Genomic DNA, 15,790 nt, shown 5'->3' on the forward strand with positions numbered 1-15,790 from the left:
AACCAGACTAAAAACGGCTGCTTTTTCTGCTGTTCCTGAAATAGGCTACCACATCTCTGTCAATCCATGTGCCTCTGTCAGCTTTGTTAACTGTCACTATCAACTGCTATGAGACTGAGCATCCGTTGAAGCTTTCATCCGTTGATGGCTTTATCCGTTGATGCTCTAGCAGTGCATCCGTTGAAGCTTTCATCAGTTGATGGCTTTATCCATTGATGCTCTAGCAGTTGAAGCTTTATCCATTGAAGCACTTATCCGTTGATGGATATTATCCGTTGAAGCATTAGAGACATCCGTTGAAGCTTAATTTCTTATCCGTTGAAGGTCTTCAATATCCGTTAACACTTCTTCACTTATACAAAATTACAAGGCATGAAATATTTACAATTAGCCCTCCTATTTGTACATCCATTAGTAGTCAACATGACTGATTATCTCCTAACAACATCTAAGAATTACAGCTTGAAATCAGAGAGTGAGATGTGCTACAATACCAAACTTATTGCTAAGTAAGACTACTCCTTCAACGGATAGCCAAGATGGTCTTATCCGTTGAGGCTACAAACACTAGATTTCTACTTAAGTGTTTTGCTGAACTTATCATCAAACTAATACACATATTCCTAACAAAGCTAATGAAAAATATGAATTGGAGGAGTTGAGGCTCATGTGCAAGAGCCAAGTTGTTTCTATCAAGACCTTGTAGAATCAGATTGGGTAGATTACTAATGAATTGCTGAATTGTCAACCTGGCACGCTTCCAAGCGATACTGAAGTGCGAGGCAAGAAGGAAGCTAAGGAGCATGTTAAGGCAATTACATTGAGGTCTGGTAAGGTTGCAAATCCTGAAAAAGCTAAGACTCCAGAATTTGAAGTTGAGGCTCAAGAAGAAGAAGTGCGGAAGGAAGCAGAAGTGGAACCAAAGAAGACTATTGTTGAGCACACTCCTCTTGAGGGTAATACAGGGGAGAAACATATCTATCCTCCACCTCCTTTTCCTAAGAGGGTGCAAAAGAAAAAGCTGGATAAGCATTTTGAGAAGTTTCTGGAGGTGTTCAAGAAACTTCACATCAACATACCTTTTGATGAAGCTCTTGAAAAAATGCCTAGTTATGTGAAGTTTATGAAAGGTATTCTCTCTCGGAAGGTGAAGCTTGATGACTTAGACATTGTTGCTCTCACGGAGGAATGCAGTGCTGTGCTGCAACAGAAGTTGCCTCTGAAGCTTAAAGATCTTGGAAGCTTCACCATTCCATGCACCATTGAAAAGGTGTTATTTGACAAATGCTTATGTGACTTGGGAGCTAGCATCAATCTGATGCCTTTGTCAATCTTCAAGAAGTTGGACTTACCGGATCCAAAGCCTACTTATATGACTTTGCAGTTGGCCGATCATTCTATTACTTATCCCCGAGGAATTGTTGAAGATATTTTGGTCAAGGTGGATAAACTCATCTTTCATGCTGATTTTGTAATTCTTGATTTTATGGAGGATAAGAAGATTCCCATAATCTTGGGAATACCTTTCTTGGCAACTTGCCAAACCTTGATTGATGTGCAGAAAGGTGAGCTCACCATGCGAGTGTTGGATCAGGATGTAACTTTTAATGTGTTTAATGCGATGAAGTTCCCTACGGAAAATGAGGAGTGCTTAAAGGTGGAGTTGGTTGATTCTGTGGTTACTTCAAAACTTGATCAATTGCTAAGGTCTGATGCCTTAGAAAAGGCCTTGTTGGGGAATTCCGATAGTGAAGATGATGAAGGGGATGAGCAGCTACAGTTTCAGAATGCTTCTCACTGGAAAAGGAAGATGGATATGCCTTTTGAATCTCTTGGAATGGAGGAGCTAAACAAAGCTCCTAAGCGCCTTAAGCCATCTATTGAGGAAGCTCCTACACTTGAGCTTAAACCTTTACCTGAACACTTAAGGTATGCTTTTTTAGGTGATACATCTGTTTTGCCTGTTATAATTGCATCTGACCTTTCAAGTAGTGATGAGGAAAAACTCTTGAGAATTCTGGGAGAATTCAAATCGACAATTGGATGGACGATAGCAGATATCAAAGGAATCAACCATTCTGATTGTATGCCTAAAATTCTGCTAGAGGAAGGTAGCAAGCCTATTATTGAGCAACAAAGAAGGCTAAATCCTATCATGAAGGAAGTTGTGAAGAAGGAAATTCTTAGGTGGATGGATGCAGGGATCATCTATCCCATTTCTGATAGTTCTTAGGTGAGTCCATTTCAGTGTGCACCAAAGAAAGGAGGTATCACAATCGTTGCTAATGAGAAGAATGAGCTCAAACCTACTCGAACAGTCACAGGGTGGAGAGTTTGCATGGATTACAGGAAGCTGAACAAGGCCACGAGAAAAGATCACTTCCCTTTGCCGTTTATTGATTAGATGCTTGACATATTGGCTGGGCATGAGTATCAATATCTTCTAGATGGCTATTTGGGCTATAATCAAATTTGTATTGCTCCAGAAGATCAGGAGAAGACTACTTTCACTTGTCCATTTGGTACCTTCGCCTTCAGAAAGGTTTCTTTTGGTTTATGTGGAGCACCGAACATATTTCAGAGATCCATGATGGCTATCTTCTCTAACATTATTGGTCAGAATGTGGAGGTGTTAATAGACGATTTTTCTGTGTTTGGCGATTTATTTGATTAGTTTTTGCAGAATCTAGGTGAAGTTCTCAAGAGGTGTGTTGAGACCAATCTGGTTCTCAATTGGGAGAAATGTCACTTTATGGTGCGACATGGCATTATTCTTGGGCACAAGGTCTCTAGTAAGGGTCTTGAGGTGGAAAAGCCAAAGTGGGGGTCATCGAAAATCTTCCCCCACCAATTTATGTTAAGGGAGTTCACAGTTTTCTTGGTCATGCGGGCTTCTACAGGCGGTTCATCAAGGACTTCTCAAAAATTTCTAAACCTTTATGCAATATTCTAGAGAAAGATGTTCCATTCAAGTTTGATGACGAGTGCCTAGCTGCTTTTGAGTTCTTGAAGAAGAGTTTAATCACGGCACCTGTTATAACTGCACCTGATTGGTCTGAATTGTTTGAAATGATGTGCGATGCAAGTGACTATGCAGTTGGAGCAGTTCTTGGGAAGAGAAATAAAAACATATTTCATGTGGTCTACTATGCTAGTAAGACCCTAAATGGTGCTCAATTGAATTATACTACTATGGAGAAAGAACTTTTGGCTATTGTCTACGGTTTTGAGAAATTTCGATATTATCTGTTTGGGATGAAGGTGATAGTTTTCACTGATCACGCTGCAATTCGATATCTCATCTCGAAAAATGACTCGAAGCCTAGATTGATTAGATGGGTTCTTTTGCTTCAGGAATTTGAGTTGGAGATCAAGGACAAAAAAGGTACTAAGAATAAAGTCACTGATCATCTCTCTCATTTAGAGGATCCAAGTGCAACTTCACTGGATAAGACATTAATAAATGAGTATTTTCCCGATGAGCAGCTATTTGGAGTGCTAGAGGAAGAACCGTAGTTTGCAGACATTTTTTACTACCTTGTGAGTAATATCATGCATCCCGACTTGTCGTACGCTCAAAGGAAGAAGTTTATGCATGAAGTGAAGTGGTATATGTGGGATGAGCTATTTCTTTTTCGACAAGGAGCTAACCAAATCATCAGGAGATGTATTCCTTACAGCGAAAAGGGGGGATCTTGTGAGATTGCCACTTTACGGCTTATGGAGGACATTATGGTGGAGAAAATATAGTAGCTCATATTTTTCATGCAGGTTTCTATTGGCCGACTTTATTTTAAGATGCTCATCAGTTTATTTTGAAATATGATCGATGTCAACATGAGGGTAATATGTCCAAAAGGGATGAGATGCCTCTTAATGTACTTCTCGAGGTTGAAGTCTTCGATTTTTGGGAAATTGACTTCATGGGGCAAAGGTATAATGTGAATCATCGCATTGCTACGGCTTATCATCCTCAGACGAATGGTCAAGCTGAGGTATCTAACAGAGAGATCAAGCACATTTTAGAGAAAGTTGTATGTTCATCGAGAAAAGATTGGTCTTTGAAGCTTGATGAAGCTGTTTGGGCGTATAGAACAGCATACAAGACTCCATTGGAAATGTCTCCATTTCAGTTGGTTTATGGTAAGGGGTGTCATTTGCCGGTGGAGCTCGAGCATAAAGCGTATTGGGCTTTGAAGAAGTTGAATCTTGATTTGGATGCAGCTGGAAAGAAGAGGATGCTTTAATTGAATGAAGTCAACGAGTTTTGACTTCAAGCATATGAAAATAACAAAATATATAAGGAGAAAGTCAAGAGGTGGCACGATAGGGGTCTAGTGCTCAAATCATTTGTGATGGGGCAACAAGTTCTTTGTTTAACTCTCGTCTCCGTCTTTTTCCTGGAAAATTAAAGTCGAGATGGTCAGGGCCTTTCATAATCAAAAATGTGTTTCCGCATGGAGCTGTGGAGATTTTTGAGAATGATCCTGGCCAGGCATTCAAGGTAAATGGTCATAGGTTGAAGCATTACTATGGTGACACGGTAAATTACGAGGTGGTTAATGCCGTTTTATTGTCCGTTTGATCTCGCATTAGTACGTTAAGCTAATAACGTAAAGCAAGCGCTTCTTGGGAGGCAGAATCACAGCGCGCCTGTGCTAAGGTAGCGCGCGCCTGCGTTGTCCCCTGAATCCGAAAAAAAGCTGGGAAAAGAGATAATCGGGGACTTATTCCAAAAATCAATTTCTACACGAATTTTACTATTTCACATCCCAAATTTCCCTCTCCAAATCAAACCCATTATTCCCCCTATTCCCATAATCAATTCCCACTTCTATTCTATATCTAATTCTCTTCCAACCTCCTATATATAAACACACTTATACACAAACTTCTCCATCACTTCTCAAATTCTCAACACAATTATCTCTCAAACACTTATCTTTTATTCTCTCTTATTCAATCCTAATGGCACCCAAAAGACAGCGAACTCAAGTAAGCAGCAACACCACTTATTCTTCGAGTGCAGGTGGTGTGAGGCCAAGGTTTTAAACTCCCGGGGCTGAAGCGGAGTATACGAGGCTTCTCTCGAAGCCTATATCCAAATAGCGTGGTTTTCTGCCACCAGGAAAATATGGTAAGTTGTTGGAGATGATCTTGGAGATGGGCTGAGTTGTTTTTTGCAAGGAACCCGCTGTTGTGCCCATGAGTGTGGTTCGTGAGTTTTGTGCTAATGCGAAGGCGTATAAGAATGGTTTTACTGTGGCTCGGGGGATGATGGTGGATTACAGTGCTGAAGCAATAAGGAGAGTGATTGAGCAACCCGCGAGGAAGCCGGTCAGGATATTTGGAACGAGAAGACTCCATAAAAGTTTGATTTGGATTTGATAGTTGCTACTCTGTGTGTGCCTGAGACTCACTGGAAGTTTAAGAGGGGCACGAATAATTATTCCACGTTCCCTGCTTCGTGCATGAACAGGTTTGCACGTGCATGGAATTCGTTTATTTGTACTAATATCATGCCATCTTCTCACGTGCATGATGTTATTATGGAGCGTGCACGGTAGTTGTGGGGTATTTTGCAGGAGGAATATGTGGACCTTGGTATGGTTATTCACCAAGGGATTCTGAGATTTTTGTGAGGGAGTACTACGGGTTCTATACCCTATGGGTCTATTATGACAAAGTTGTTTATGGCAGTTTGTATTCATTGGCCAGCACACGAGCAGCGCCAGATTTCAAGTACCCCGATTGGCAGCACCACTTTGTTGATGATACAAGAGTGGGATGGAGGAAAGCCTGATTTGAAGGGGCTTGGGTACTCTTTTGACCATCTACCATGTGAAAGGCCAGCTGCTAGGGTAGCTCAAATGTGCAGAACAGCTTGGAGATCTCAGTTGGGTGAGGAGGCTGGTCCATCACAGTAGGAGCAGGAGCAGATGTTGGAGTTGGTATGAACATGGCGCAGTATAGGCGTCTAGCGAGGAGGATGGATGCGATGCATGACATCCATAGTCGGTTTGCACGTGATCTCACCCAGGCATTATGGACTGCTTTTAGGGCCATAGGTGTTGACATCCAGTGGCCAGTATTTGGTGAGGACTCCGTGTATCCACCTCCAGACACGCCTGACACTCCACCCGTTAGGGGTGAGGATCCTGATTCCGAGTAGGTATGCCTGATTCCTTACTATTACCTTCACTGAGGACAGTGAAAATTTAAGTTTGGGGGTAGTAGCTGAAGGAATATGTTTTGTGTGAGTCGTATATAGTTTGCATATTCATGATAGTTTAGAGCATATAGTTGCATATTTTCCATGTAGTAGTTTTTTTTTATTTTTGTAGTTTTTTATGATAGTTTGTTCATATAGTTTTATGCATTGGCATAATAACATGATCCCTTAGATGATTTTTCCGATTGATTTGTGATATTGATGCTAGTGTAGTGATGTATTTAGTGATGTTAAGTCTATCGAATTGATTTGCATGCTAGAGATAATTATATTTCACTAAGTCTTATAGGTCGCTTGAGGGCTAGATCATGGTCATGGTTTATTTGTTTGTCGAGGTTTAATCGCTTGTTAAATTTAGAATTTAGGATATTCTCTTAATAATAAATTAACATGGATATTTAAAAATTGGAGAAAATTGGATTTCATTGCTAGTTGTTGTGGCTAGGTGTCAAATGGCTAGTAGCCTGCTCATTTTATATGAGTAGTCTAGGGTTGAGCGAGATGGAGCGAAACGCACTCGTTCAGAAATTTATGAAAAAAAAGAGAAAAATAAAAATTAAGTGTTATGTATAATTGATCACGAGTGGGCTCTTTAGTACTCAAATTATTAAGTTCTTAGGGGACTTTGTGCCTAGTGACCTAAGGCTTTTATAGTCTGGGATCCGCTAACCTAACACTCGCTACATGGGTACCATTGTATAAGTCTTTTGTGGACCTCACTCATTGCACGGTCAAATAAACCTGTTTGTGTTGTTTATGTGTTATGAATAAAAGCGTGAATCCATATAAAACTCCAATATAAGAATTAAAATGTTATAAGTTATTTGGAGTCTAGCTTTTATTTTATCAATAACCTTACGATTACTTTGATGAATAGTGAGTCATGATTATTGATCTAGCTGCGATGGTATATCTATAAACAATTGCACACACACACGTCTCTGGTTTGTAGGTTGGTTTGTGGGGTTTGATTGATCTTTATGCGAAAAACTACATTTGTTGAGATGTTGCTTGTTGATTGGTTTAGTTATTCTATGGGGATCGTTCCATTCACATAACTGCATTCATGCATTTTTATTTCTTATTCTTTGTGTCTGTTTATGCTTGAGGACAAGCATCAATTCAAGTTTGGGGTATGTTGAGTGGCATTTATGACACTTTATAACGCTCCATTAAGCTTTAAATTAGTGTTTTTGTACTCAAGTTATTGGTGTTTTAATGTGTTTTCTAGTATTTTTGCATTTCGGGCATTAATCCGGAATTCAGGTGAATTAGCATTGATTTGATGCTAATATTTGGTGTTAGGATGGTGTCCAAGAAATAAAGGCTCATGAAGACCAACTCATTGCAGAAAGAAAAGAAGGAAATTTCAGTTTTTCCAAAAGACCGGCGCGCCCGCGCGGTGCTAGCGCGCGCCCGCGCCAGAGAAGCAGAATGTCAGCGCGCCCGTGCTGGTGAAGCGCGCGGCCGCGCCAGGTCGGAATTCCAGATTCCTGTTTCAATTAGAAGACTGTTTTTCTGGGCTTTTGGATTAATTGGGTTGCTATTTTAAAGACAACAAAAAGACGTTTTTCATAATGGAGCTTAAGGAGAAGACGACAAGAAGACCTATAGCATAATTCAATGAAGGTGAAGAAGATCTAGTTTATTCTTGTGAATCTTTGTTCTAAGTTGTAATCTTGGATGCTCGTTTCTTGTTTTATTGAACCTAATACTCTGGATTACTTACTTTGTTTATTATTTGTTTTATAAAGACTACATTTATTATACCATGGTTTCATCAGAACCCACGTTGATGATGAGTCCGATTATGGGCTAATCGTTATCATGGGGTTCTAGCGGATTTATTTATGGATTTCTTTAGTTAATTTGTTTCGATGCCTTAGTATGTGGTGATTGTATGATAACCTAGTATTGGTTGTGCTTATTCGTCTTGTGAGCGTCATGAATTTATAAGATATCGTGTTAATCTTTAATGAAGCGAAAGTGAATTTAAGGGTTTAGAACTTGCCATGCTAGAATAGGTTCATCTATTTGATATGCATGATGTGTAGGTAATTTTAACCATCTTACTTGTCCTATGTAATCATGATAGATAACTTGTACATTAAACTGTTATGTTGTCAAATTCTATAGACATATAGTGTCTCAATATAATTGGTGTCTATTCAGCTTCTATCTCTTTTGTGGATGTCTGGTAGTATGGTATTCGTACAACGAAAGTTGGCGTTTATCAGTTTCGTGTTATCTGATAAGTGTCATCACCATTACATGCTAAGGTTAAGAACGAAAAGGCTATTGAATGAAGTATTTAATGAAGTTAGAATCCAATGTTTGTGTTATATATTATTCAATTCTCTTTAATCTCTTAGTTAATGTTCTCTAGTATAATTTCAATAGTTAATCGTAGTATAATCAAAACCCAAATTGTTATTCATCTTAGCATTGAATAATAGCCATATCATTGTTGCATAAGTGCATAAATCACAAAGTTAACCTAAACCAGTCTCTGTGGGAATGAACTAGAAATAATTCTATATTACTTGCGATCGCGTATACTTCCATGAATTATTAGCGCGTGTTTAGTGACTAATAGAAAGCCGTTGACCAAGTTGTAGCTCTGAACTCTTCTATGCAAATGGCTTTGGATACCCTTAATGATGAAAGGCTTCATGGCTGGAAGGAGGAGAATAAGTCAGTTCATCAAGCTAGTTTTACACCTGGTTTTGAGGAATGGTGCTCTGGGTTCAAAGCAAATGATCAAGAGTTTACTTTCTCAAAATTTGATGAAGAGACCTAAAAGTGGGTGAGTGACTTCCAAGTCAGGGCTGCAGATTCCAATAAAAATAAAAGAATCATCCTAGGCTTGGATGAAGAGGACGCATCTCAGTACCTTCACCCTTACAAGAACAACCACATCAATCTCCTCAAAAAGATCAATACAAGCAGCAGGATGCTCCCTTGTCCTAGGACGTGTCTTCGAATTCATGAATTTTCCTAAACAACTTGAAGGGTGCAGGTCCCTTTAAGCCTTGCAACTTGTAATTTTATGACTCAGTTTTTCCGGATGCTTTGGATGGTAATTTTCTCAAGCTTTTATACCTTTAATTATTTTTATGCATATTTTCTTTTATCCTATTCTTTTCATGTTTACCTTGTTTTCTCATCTTCCATAGATCAGTAATTTTACTTTACAGGTCATATATTGGGCGCGTCCTCAACTAAAGACGCGTCACCCTTTATCTAAGATAACCTTCAGAATACTTCTCCCAATGAGGGCGCATTCTTATTACAATTACATCCAAAAAATTTCTTAGTTCTATATGTATATAAGTCATCCTATGATAAATCCTTAATTTTATAAGCTAAGTGTTGTATTATGAGGGAGCGTCCTTCTTTCAGGAGGTATTTACCTCACTTGCTAATCTGATTCAAGTACCATAAACTGTCATTAACATTTTGAACTATGTAGACATGCCATAGCAATTTGGAAAGGTGGGCGTGTCCTCATGCTTTAAATACAAGCTATCATTATGTATCTTCCATAAAATCTAGGATGCGTCTTCCCTAGAGGATGTACCAAATACATTTCCTACCCATTTAATCTAGCAATAAGATCAATCAAACAACAATTGTTAAGAAGTGAAGAAATTTTCAAAGTCTTTATTAACAATGTGCTCTCGTGTTAAAAGTGCATTGGTCCGATGGCTACTATGCTCTGTGGGGAACTTATTCAAAAATATGATCCTTCAACTAGATCTAAGGTAGGATAATACATGCACTACCCCTAGGCTAGGAGGAATTTTATTGCTTATGGTCTACTATTCAGGAACAACCCTACTTAAATCAACTGGAAATATACAAATGATTATGAGATTTTCGTGTTTATGAAACACGGAATAAAATATAAATCTTCTTTATTTCCAACATGGGGCAATTTTGTCATAAACGGGTTCATTGAACCCGTAAGGTTGTGGGTTTTAAGCAAGACCGATGTGACTCCCACACTACCTGGAAATTAAACCATTGACGAGTATTGATTTGAAGTATTTTATTCAAGGAAAAATTGGGAATATCTTTATTATGCGATCATGATCGTTTTAAAATTAACAAAACCATAAATTTTATATTAAGTTGATCAGATGCCTTCCAATAAGTCTAATATATTAACCCCTGGATTGATATGGAGTGGGTTCGCCAAAGCGAAGTACTCACATCTATCATGGGAAGGCGTGTTGCAGTATATGATACTTTTTAGACCTTTGGGTTAGACTTAACTAAGTTACCACAATAGGATTGTGAACTTAGAGGCATAGAGTTTGGAGATATTTATTGGATAAATACGAACAAATGGTATTCCAAATAACTATCTGAGAGTTATATAGTTGATATAATTGATTATTGTTGTCTACCTAAATAACCTTGTTTTGGTAGAAAGGCCAAAGCTGACTTAAGATATGATGAAATATGGATCTTGGCTCATTAGAAAGTATATGGAAGATATTCTTTCTGAATTAATAGTTAGGGCTATTAATTTGATAAAAATAGTGGGAGATATATATTTCGAATATATATGAATAATTACTTGAACATAATTTAATAATCATTTGTAGACTAATTTATCTTATGCATTTTAAAATATTATAGATATCAAATGGCAAACAATTCAAACAACTTCTCTGTGCGATAAGTCCTTGAGAAGAACAAGATAACAGGAACAAACTTCCTTGACTAGCAGAGGAACTTGAGAATTGTCCTCAAACAAGAGCACAAGCTCTATGTGATAGATATTCCTCGCCCTGCACCTCTCACTGAAGGATCATCCTGTGCTCAACATACTGTTTATCAGAAATATATCGATGATGACACGGATGTCCAATGTCTCATGTTAGCGACCATGAGTGCTGAACTTCAGAAATAACATGAGAATATGGATTCTTATGATATGATTGATCACCTTAAATATATGTTTGAAGGATAGGCTCTCCAGGAGAGGTTTGATACTTTCAAATCATTGAACGCATATAAGCAGGGAGAACGTGATCATGTTGGACCACATGTTCTAAGGATGATAGGGTATATTGAGTACCTTGCCAAATTGGGTGCCCCGATTGCTATGGAGCACCAGATTGATCTAATTTTGCAATCTTTAAACATCAGCTATTCTCAATTTATGATGAATTACAATATGAATGAGATAGATAAGAACCCTACCGAATTGTTGGCAATGTTGAAAACTGTTCAGACCAATATTCAAAAGGCGTCCCCTGCTCCCATGTTGATGGTGAATAAGGGGTGACCAAAGGAAAGGGTAAATGAAAAGTCAGAAGCAAGATGGGATCTAAATCTAATGCCAATCTGAAACCTGATCTGACCAAGGCTTTGAAGCCTAAAGGTGGTGTTCAAAAGGTTGTCACTATTGCAAGAAACTAGGTCATTAGAAGAGAAACTGTCATGCTTATTTGAAGGATCTGAAGAAGAAGAGATTCAGGTATTTATGTTATAGAAGTCAATTTGTCTACTTCTAATTCATGGGTATTAGATAATGGATATGGTTCTCACATTTGTATAAATATGCAGGAACTGTAGGGAAGTAGGATATTGGCGAAGGGAGAAGTCGACTTACGTGTTGACAATGGAGAAAAAGGTTGCTACTTTAGATGTAGGGACTTATCATTTATCGTTGCCCACTGGGCTTATTTTAGAACTAGATAACTATTTTTACGTGGCTGCGATTTGCAAAAACATTATTTCGGTTTCTTGTTTGGACAAGAAAGGTTTTTCCTTTTTGATTCAGAACAATATTTGTTCCTTTTCATTGAATAATGCTACCTATGGGTTGCACGTTTGTTTAATGATTTATATGTTCTTGATTTAGATAGTCTTGTCTATAACATAAATAATGATAATAAACATATTAAGACGATATATTCCAATCAAACATACCTCTGGCATTGTCGTTTAGGTCACATAAATGAGAAATGCATTTCCAAATTACATTAAGATGGTTACTTAGATAAGTTTGATTTTGAATTATACGAAGAATGCAAATCTTGTCTCATTAGAAAAATGGCTAAAGCTCCTTTTACCGGACAAGGTGAAAGGGTCACCGATGATTAGGACTTATACATAGTGATGTATGTGGTCCAATGTGTACGATGGCAAGAGGTGGCTTTTACTACTTCATTACATTTACTGATAATTTCAGTAGATATGGATATGTGTACCTTTTGAAGAACAAATCCGATTTTTTTAACAGTTCAAAGAATACAAGGACGAAGTGGAAAAGCAAACAGGGGAAAGTATAAAAGTTCTACGATCAGATTGTGGAGGAGAATACTTAAGTCTCGAGTTTAAAGGTTTCTTAAAGGAGTGTGGTATCGTATCACAACTTACTCCTCCTGGAACACCTCATTAGAATGGAGTTTCTGAGAGGATAAATCGTACATTGTTGGACATGGTGCGATCGATGATGAGTCTAGCAGATCTTCCAAAAGTTTCTGGGGTTACGCTCTGAAAATGGCTACGTATACACTAAACCGAGTTCTAACTAAATCGGTTCAAAAGACTCTATATGAGATATGGACTGAAAAAATGATATAACATGTCGTTTATGAAAATATGGGGATGCAAAGCGTTTGTGAAATGCTTGGTCTCTGACAAGTTAGGACCAAAATTAGATAAATTTTATTTTGTGGGATATCTTGAGGAAACAAAAAGGGTATAGTTCCTATAATCCTACCGAGAACAAAGTGTTTGCTGCTCGAACCACTGTATTTCTTGAAAGAGAGTTACTTTCCAAAAAAAATAGTGGGAGGACTATAGATCTTGATGAAGATAGAGATATACAAAATAACATTGAACCAAAGTTGGAAAGTGAGCAGGATTTACATCAAGATATTTATATTCCGGAAATGCAGGTTGTTCATAGATCTAGTAGGGCTGTCATGAGCCTGAGAGATATTATGGATTTCTCTTGACTCAAGATGATGATCTGATGCTCATAGACAATGATGAGCCTCTTACCTACCAAGAAGTTACGAACAGGCCAGACTCCGAGAGATCGCTAGAGGCCATCAAATCCGAGATGGAATCCATGTATCAAAATAAAGTATGGACTTTAGTTGATCCACCTGAAGGAGTAAAACCTATAGGGTGCAAGTGGGTTTTCAAGAAGAAAAATGACATGGATGGTAAAATACAGACCTATAAGGCGTGACTAGTGGCAAAAGGTTTCAAATAAATTCATGGTATAGAGTATGATGAGACTTTTTCACCAGTTGCTATGATCAAGTCCATCAGGATTTTGCTAGCAATAGTTGTTTATTATGACTATGAGATTTGGTAAATGGATGTCAAAACCGCTTTCTTAAATGGGAGCCTTGAAGATGATGTATACATGATACAACATGTGGGTTTTGTCAATCCAAAGTTTGCTAAAATGATATGTAAGTTGCTTAGATCTATTTATGGTTTAAAGCAAGCCTCAAGGAGATGAAATTGTCATTTTGATGAAACAGTCAAAGAGTTTGGCTTTATTCAAAATGAAGATGAACCATGTGTTTACAAGAAGGTTAGTGGGAGCCATGTGGCATTCCTAGGACTATATGTAGATGACATACCTTCTCTACAGGCTGTTAAGACTTGGTTGGGAAATAGTTTCTCGATAAAGGACTTAGCCGATGCTACCTATATATTAGGGATAAAGATCTATAGAGATAGATCAAGGAGATTAATCGTTCTAAGTCAGATATATTGACAAAGTATTACATTATTTTGGGATGCAAGAGGCAAAAAGAGGATATGTCCCAATGTCTCATGGGATAGTGATCTCAAAAGATAACTGCCCTACATCATTAGATGATAAGGGATGTATGAGTAAAGTTCCATATGCTTCGGCAATTGGATGTATAATGTATGAGATGATATGTACTCGTCCCAATATTTCGTATGCCTTAAGCATGACGAGCAGATACCATTCTAATCCTGGTGAGGGTCACTAGACAGTTGTCAAGAATATTCTTAAGTACTTAAAGAGGACTAAAGATTCATTCTTGGTGTATGGAGGAGATGAGAATCTAGTTGTAAAGGGTTACACTGATGCTAGCTTCCAGACAGACAGAGATGATTATGTATCTCGGTCAGGTTTTGTATTTTTCCTAAATGGAGGTGATGTAAGATGGAAGAGTTCAAAGCAAGAGACGGTAGCTGATTCTACAATAAAAGCTGAGTATATTGCTGCCAGTGAAGCAGCCAAATAGGCTATTTGGATACGAAAATTCATAAAGGGACTTGGTGTGGTTCCATCGATCACAGATCCGGTTGATCTTTACTGTGATAATAATGGATCCATCGCGCAGGCTAAAAAACCAAGGTCCCATTCTCGGGAAAAGCACATACTTAGGAGATATCACCTTCTTCGAGAGATTAACGAAAGAGGAGATATACATATGTGTAAAGTGCATAATGATGATAATGTTGCAGACCCACTGACTAAGGTTTTGTCGCAGCAAAAGCACGATAGTCATATTAGTTCCATGGGTATTGGATACATGAGTGATTGGCTCTAGTGCAAGTGGAAGATTTTTAGTGTGTGTGCCCTAGAGAAAAAACTATTATGTTTATGTTATGAGACATTTGGATTATTAATTATGATTTTATAGATTATTCTTTAAAAATTTATTTTATCTTTATTTTCTATGATAAAAGGTTAGATTAATAAATATCCTTGGAATATGATATGTAAATCTATATCTCTAAGTATGTGACTTAGAAATGAGATTTTGAGAATAGTATTGATATTCCTAAAGATACCTAGTCAAGTATTATTGTTAAGGGACGATAATAATATATTGAGACTAGTGTGTTTGTTGACTGATGATCACATCTCATTGATCATAGGTATGGTGATACTAAAGTCAAAACACAAGCACATGTATTAGATACATGGTGCTAGATTGACCCATTTTGAGATACCATATGTTTATAGTGTCATAAGTTAATCTCACAGTGATAATGATGTATTGGTCCTTAGACCTAAAATCATTATAATTCTATACGAGAATTAATACACTTTGATTCTATTAAAAGTTATCCTTGACCGGGTAATAATAAAAGTAGATATTGAGTATATTATGAACCGTATGAGAAATATTAATTATCTAGATGGGATTTAACTCTCCTATTTTAGGAGTGATATTATTGGCCTCTTGTTTGAGTGAGACTATGAAATGCATGGTCGTGCTCAAATATTGATTTGTTTAATATAGTCTACTCATCGATCAAGAAAATAAAGATTAACTTATGAAGAGGATAACACAACCATGCCTCGAGTTTAATCCAAAATATCAAGGTTAAAAGGATTATATTACATGGAACATTTATCGCAAAAGGTTTAATCGAATCACCGATTTATTATTATTACTTGGGTAACAATGATGTATTACTAGATTCCGCTCATTGTTTATAATTTTATTATTGGATAATAAAATTATTGTCAACGTAATAATAACATATAGGGTCACAAACAAAGAACACTTGAAGGAGAATTTATTTAAA

Source organism: Apium graveolens, chromosome 9, assembly GCF_009905375.1.
Source record: "Apium graveolens cultivar Ventura chromosome 9, ASM990537v1, whole genome shotgun sequence".
In the NCBI taxonomy this organism is placed as follows: Eukaryota; Viridiplantae; Streptophyta; class Magnoliopsida; order Apiales; family Apiaceae; genus Apium; species Apium graveolens.